The 7,184-nt window shown below is 47.0% G+C and overlaps 1 non-coding gene across 1 annotated transcript; it reads left to right on the top strand.

Moving 5' to 3' along the window:
- Positions 1–6,428: 6,428 nt before the first annotated feature.
- On the top strand, positions 6,429–6,532 carry LOC121010496 (U6 spliceosomal RNA). The gene has a single exon (XR_005781206.1). It is a non-coding gene; the product is annotated as a U6 spliceosomal RNA (small nuclear RNA).
- The last annotated feature ends 652 nt before the right edge of the window (positions 6,533–7,184 follow it).

Below are 7,184 nucleotides of genomic sequence, written 5' to 3'. Positions count from 1 at the left end.
GGAGCCTGCTTCGGATTCTGTGTCTCCCTCTCTCTCTCTGCTCCTCCCATCCTCTCCCTCTGTCTCTGTCTCTCTCAAAAATGAATAGACATTAAAAAATAATAAAAAAAAAACATAAAAAAAGAGAAATTCTGGAATTCCACGCATCAGTCTCTGAACTGATTTGAGTCTGGGGAGAAAGAACCCCTGACCAGCCACGTGGCCAGCTCTGGGTGTGAGCAAGGTGCCAGGGGTCAGAGAAATTCCATCATGAGGAATTTATTTTCTGATTTCTAAGTCACGTGAGACTACCTAAATTCCCGATCAAACCCCGTGGGTGAGCGTGAGCCTGGCCTGGCCCGGAAATGCTCTGTGGCAGGAATATCAGAATATTCTGGAGCTGGGCTGCAGCTGGAGGGGCTGGGCTTCAGGAAGAGCGAGGGCATCACAGAGACTCAGTGGTGCCCAGCGACGCTGCTGACGGTGATTTCTTCTGAAACGTCATCATTCAGCTGCCTGCCATCTTCACCCAAGCTCTGTAGTCACCCTGGATGTAATGGTGCTGAAGCAGGACCAAGGGATCCCTTTGTGCGTTCTTCCTCTGGGAGACTGTCCAGATCAAAGACTGTAAGACGCCTGGCTGGGAGACCCTGCAGCTTAAGCTTCTCTCTTGCTTGATGGGGACCCTGTGCCTGGCTCAGTGCACTTTCCATCGCATTAGCCCACATGTGTCATAAATAAAGGGGCAGATGAACTTGTGGAAAGTTATGTTTCCTTTAATGGATTTATAAACTAGTGACAACATGAAATTCTTTCCTTAAGAAATAATCTCAGAGTTTTCTCTGATTCTTCTGTAAAGCATGGCCTCAACCCTTCTTCCTCTGATCACTGCAGTGTAGGCTTTGTCTTCTTTAGGTGCCTTCCCATTGGGTTTCTAGTAGTTTCCTTATTTCTTCTAGACAGTGTGCCCTGGGACATAATGAGCCTGTCCTGACACTGCTTGCCAGCACATCTTTGCAAGCCCCAACCAGGGGATGACAGGGTCAGGGTGTAGACCCATCTGCCTTGATCCTGCCTGCGGGACTGCTGACCCCCTGCTCCGAGGCTGGGGTCCCGTATGGAGCTCAGCTTCAGCCTCCTTATCCGCCATGTCCTGTTGATCCCTTTTTCTCAGCAAGAAAGTGAGAAGGGTAGCCAAGTAGTCATTAACAATCTTTATTGTATAAAAGAATGCTCTGGAAACATTTAAATCCAAACCAACTACAGAACCCCAGTTCTTGAAGTTCATGTTAACTTATCTAAAGGAAATTGTGATTTTCTGTGCTTCCCTAAAGGGGAACGTTTATAACACATGGGTAGCAATGAGAACAAGGGAACTGAGCTCAGCCTCGCATGGTGTTCTTGTAACAATTCTTTGCTCTTTCAACAGGCACATTGTGAGATGAGAGTAAGCAGACATGTGCATTCCTAGAACTATGAACAAGTCGCCTGGGTCAGGGGCTGATCTTTCCTGGAATCGGGAGGTGGAAGTCACCCTGCATCAGAAATGGGTCCTCATGCTGTCCCAGCTGGTGGAGCCCCCTCTCTGCAATGTTGCCACACCTCCCACTTCCTTTTTCTCATCCCCATCCCCCTCCTTATTCCCTAAATCCTCCACGTCACAGGGGTCCTGACCCTCCTTCTCCACCCCACTGGCCAACCCTTGTCCAGGACCGGGTGACTTGGGCACCATCCACAGTCCTGCCTGGTCCCCACCTTCATGGTCCCCTCCTGCTCCTTCCTTGTCTGCATAGCGCTGGGACCTCATCACAATGCATCAGATTCTGGAGTACCTGGCAACCGCTCCAGTACTCTGGTTCCACCCCACTGATCCCATCCTCATGCTCCCAGGACATAGCTTTCCTATACATGTTTAGCTTCTGTGTCCTCTCTCTTCCCCCAAACACTGTCAATGCCCTGAGCATGGGGACCTTTCCTATGGTGTCTGCATGTGGTCCGCGTTCCTAGACTCAGGTTTCTCACATAGTAGGTATTCTCCAAATGGTGTGGATCTTCACAGTCAATTATTCAGAGTCGACACACCTGGACACTGTGTCCCTGGCTCTCCCCTGACTCCCTGATATGGACACAACTGTGTCCCCCCTCAAAACCCTATGTTGAAACTCCAACCCTCAATGGTATGTATTTGGATATAAGTCACTGAAGGAAGTAATTAAGGTAAATGAAGTCGTAAATAAGGGTGATGGCCTAATCAGATGGTCTCTTCATAAAAAGAGGAAGGACAACAGAGTTGAGCACACACAGAAAATAGGCCAGAGTGAGGATCCACAAGAATGCAGCCATCTATAATAAAGACCTCAGGAAAGCAAACCTATGAAGACCTTGGACTGGAGACCTCCAGTCTCCACACTGAGAAAATGTGCTTCTGTTGGTTAAGCCACACAGCCTGTGTTATTACATAATGGCAGCCCAAACAGACTGACACATCTCTCCGTGGACTCTTTCCCCAGGACAACCTATCCCAGAATCCAGAGATTTATGCTCAATTAGAGTAAAAACAGACAATGTATTGTGGCCAACCGCAAGCTTGGGGGCAGAATTTGAGAGGATGGTTCCCATTCTTTGTAGCAAGTTCCCGGTGGATGGATCCCAGACCCTCGCTTTTGACAAAACAAACAAAGGAAGCAACTATTGTGACAGAGGGGTCGGGGCTGCACAGGGATCCCCATCATTATGAGGACAGTAAGTTTTTGTCTCACCTCCCTGCAGACCTGGAACACTATGTCAGCACTGAGACGGTTCTCACAGGCCTGGAATAATAATCAGCCCCAGCCTCAGCATGAGGCCAGTGATGGTCAAGGAGCTTGGGCTGTAAGACTTTGAGCTCTAGAGTCAATCAGGGACCACTGAGTATCAGTTGTCAATTGTTATCATAACATATGAGAAGTCTGAGGAGCATATTCATGGGAGCCGCTGGTACCAGTACACGCAATAAACACAACCAATGTTGTCAGTGTTTCCAGTTCAGGAGATGAAGAACCTCTGACTCAGGGCCCCAGACAGTGAGGGCGGCAGAGTCAGCACAGACTGGGCCCAGGACTCTGCAAGGGGGAGAGACAAAGGAAGGATGATGCTGAGTCTAGACACAAGAGGAGGATAAAGGGCCCAAGAGTCCTCCCTGGACCACTTCCCTGTCCCTGAATCCGGTTACCTGTGCAGTGAGCAAGAAGGGTAAGGAGGAGAGGGATGCAGGGCATGGGGCAGACCGTTACTGTTTCTGCTTTCTGTGGCCACCGAGCTGAGCAGAGCCTCCCTTAATCTCGCCCTTCCCCTCTTCATCTTCTGGGAGAGGGAGGGCCCATCCATGCAAATCAGACCCAAGTTCTCTGTCCCCTCACTGGCCCTGGGTCAGGTCCTTCCATCTGAGGATGTCAGGGGAGTGGTAGGGGAGTGGTTGGGTGGAGCCAGGAGTGGGGAGGCCCCAGCTGTGAGCTCTGAGCACATGGCACAGGAAGTGCCAGGTGGCAGGTCCCAGCTCTGATCATCCCTGACCCCTCAGAAACGGAACCCATGCGCACCCTGGTCTCCAGGCCCAGACACAACATTGGGTGACATTATGTTGATCTGAGCCCTGCATTACAGCCAGGCCAGGTTTCCGCTTATGTGCCCTCCCATCATTTCTGGACAGACTTTACATTCTACTCAGACTCCTCAGGGTGGGTGTGCGCATAGCTCCTTGGCTGTTCATGGCTCAGGATGGAGGGCATACACCTCACCATGGCCCGAAGCCCTGAGAGACCAGCTGTTTCTGTAGCTCACCGGTTCCCAGTCTATTCAAACATCCAGGTCCGATTTCTAAATGCTATGATCCTGTAGTGCTGCACATGATTATTATACTTTTTTCTCACTCTTAGAAGGAGCCCTGATCTATGGGAGTGTAAACATGTATATATAGCGTCAGAATTAAAGAATAATCTCCTTTAGAGTGTTGCTGGGAGACCAGTAGGGGAAACTCCTCAATTACAGATCAAACAAAAATGATGTACCTTGCAAGCGATGCCAGTGGTAAAGGTGTCTTTGGTTAAGTTAGCAAAGTGACTTTTGCAAAGCAACTAAAGATAGGGGGCTGGTTGCCAGCACTCACATTTGTGAGTAGAGGGTTGGAACTATTAATACCCCCTCCTGACCTGGGTGGGGAGGGATTAGTTTGAATCTATTGCCAATGGCTGATGATTTAACCAATCATGAGTATGTAATGCAGTCTCCACTAAAACCCAATAGGAAGGGCACCTGGGTGGCTCAGTTGGTTGAGCATCCAACTCCTGATTTTGGCTCAGGTCATGATCCCAGGGTCGTGGGATTGAGCCCTGCATCAGGTTGGGTGCTGAGCAGGGAACCTGCTTAAGATTCTCTATCTCTCTCTCTCCCTCTCTCTCTCTCTCTCTCTCTGCCTCCCTCTCCCCCACTTGCATGTTCTTTCTTTCTAAAGAAAAAAAATTTTTTAAAGGAGGGTCTTCATAGAGCTTCAAGATTGGTGAACAAGTGGAGATTTGGAGCCATATCAGGCTCACAGTGGACATGGAAGCTCCATGCCCTTCCCCCATACCTGGCCCTGTGTATGTCTTCCATCTGGATGCTCCTCAGTTATACCCTTTTATAATGAATCAGTAATCTTGTCAGAAAAAAAAAAAGACATTTCTTTGAATTGTGTGAACCACTCTAGCAAATTAATCAAATCCCTGTAGGAGGTGATTGGAAACTGCAACCCATTTCAAGTGGGCCCAAAGCTCAGGTAACACCCAAGACTTGTGATTGGCACCCCAAATGGAGGTCATTCTTGCAGGACTGAGCCCTTACCCCGTGGGATCTGAGTTATCTCCAGCACTGAGTGTCAGAATTGAGTTGACTTGTAGGGCACCCAGCTGATGTCCCAGTATGGCTTGCTGGTGTGGGGAAATCCCTTACCACACACTGGAATTGGTGACCAGAATTTCAGGTGGTTGACTCCTTCCTGGGTTTTTCCATCATAGCCGGAACCATTTTAAATTTACATAAAAATTAGTTTTTCATAGATCTCATGGAAAATCTCACTTTTCTAGAATTCAAAAGTAAACTATTCATGTGTGAGGTTATTTTGTCTACCTGCTGGATGGTGCTTCAAACATCACTCTTAAGTGCATTGCATGCATAGATTATTTTCTTGGATGCTAATATGTATCTTGTTTTTTATTCTTGTATCAGTCTCACATTGGTTAAATTATTTTAGCTTTAACAAATGTCTCAGTATCCAACAATTTATGTCCTACTTCTTTGTCCATTCATTTTCAAAATGCTCTAGACTATTTCTGTCCTTAAAATTGTCCTTATAAATATTAGGGAAAAAGAAATCATTAAGCCAAACTACCAACAAGTTTATCTTTCTATTTATGCAAGTCCTTTTCTATCTTTTTGAAAGGATTTTTCATTTTTTCCTAGAGTTTATGCATTTTTTTGTCAGGGATGGGCTGGAGTCTCTGTGGAATGTGTGGGTTCATAAAGTTGCCGCTGTGTGTTGGCGGGGAAGAAGGGGCTGCCACCATTCCTTGGTTCCCAGGGGCACCTTCTCTTCTGAGCCATGGGGAGACTTGCTGAGCCTGAAGTTTGTCTCCTGTGCTGACTAGTGAACGGCATGGTCAGGAAGAGATTCCAGAGCAGGTCTGAAGTCCTGTGCGTGCCGTGCCTGGCACAGGCAGAATCCACAGGACATTCCTAACCTATGGTCCTCACGTGGCAGGGTTGTCTCTCAGTCTCCCCATTCCAGTGTCTCTGAGAGAATTATCTTCCTGAGCGAGGATTTTCTGCTGTGTTCACGTGAGCAGGCTGAGCCTACAATTTCAACAATAGCTCAGACTGAAGCTCCTTAAAGCCAATGCTTCCTGGAGAGTTTCAGAGCCTAGGCTGCTGGTAATGTGATAGAAACAGTAGAGACCATGAAAAGGAGCCCAACATCCCTACTCATTAGGGAAATGCAGATCAAAACCACTTACATACCACTTCAGCTTTATGAGGAGATGGTCATCTGAAACCTCAAGTATGCTAGTGGGAATGCAATCCTTTGCAGCCACATTGGAGAACAGTCTGGCACTTTATTCAAAAGTGTATAATAAAGTCATGATATGGCCCAGGCATTCAGCTATTAGGTATCAAACCAAAAGAAACTAAAATATATGTCCACACAAACAGCTTGTATAGGAGTGTTTATGGCAGCAATAGACACAATGCATAATAGACAGAAGGTGTCAACGACACAAATGTCCATCAGCTGATAAATAGATAATGAATATATGGTGCATCCATACAGTGAAATACTAGTCACCAATTTAAAAAAGTGAACTACAGAGCCAGGTATAACTAGATGGACCTCAAAAACATATTACACCTAAGAATTCGGCAACAGAAGGCAATCACATGTTTGTTTTGACAGCCTATGCAATAAAATTGGAACCTTCCAGATAGATTAGCATGGGCTCCACACAAGGATGATATGCAACTAAGTGAAACATTCCATACATTTACAGATGGTGATGTTCCCACAGCAATGTGCATGCACCTAATGTGGGTGAATGGGGCACTTAAAATGGCACATGTTCAGTGTTACAGTGCACATGAAATACCCACAAGAAATCACCGCAGACCGAATGGAATTTGTGGCTACAAAGGGCTGAGCGCAGTGGTGACAGTGACTTCACTGCTGGTAGGTCCAAGGTTTCTCTGCAGGTGATGGAAATGTGGTAAATTCAGTCATGATAGAGGTTGTCCAACTGTGGAACTATACTAAAGACCATGGAATTGTATACTGTAAATGAATGAACTTTGTGGCATGCAAATTATCTCAATAGTTTTGTTTTGCTTTGTTTTTAGAAAAAAACAGTATGAGGGAGAGCAACTGTGACCGACCTTTTAAGGTCGTTCTGTGCTCAGAGCAGACCCTCACACCCTCTAGGGTGTCCATGGTCTCCCTGTTTGTTTGTCACAGGCAATAATGGGGGTGACAATAACGAGGGGCAGGGGCAGGTTTTTGTCTTGGGTCCCCATGGGCCTGTAGCACTGTGTCAGCATTGATGCTTTCATCCCACACTGAGCAGTAATAATCAGCCTCGTCCTTAAGCTGTAGGCCCAATATGGTCAGAGAGGCTGTGTTCCCAGAGTGGGAGCCAGAGATCTGG

The sequence above is a fragment of the Herpailurus yagouaroundi genome, unplaced genomic scaffold (genome assembly GCF_014898765.1).
Source record: "Herpailurus yagouaroundi ecotype Mexico unplaced genomic scaffold, PumYag 191, whole genome shotgun sequence".
In the NCBI taxonomy this organism is placed as follows: domain Eukaryota; kingdom Metazoa; phylum Chordata; class Mammalia; order Carnivora; family Felidae; genus Herpailurus; species Herpailurus yagouaroundi.
The sequence above is the reverse complement of the archived record's forward strand: the minus strand, read 5'-3'. Positions and strand labels throughout refer to the sequence as shown.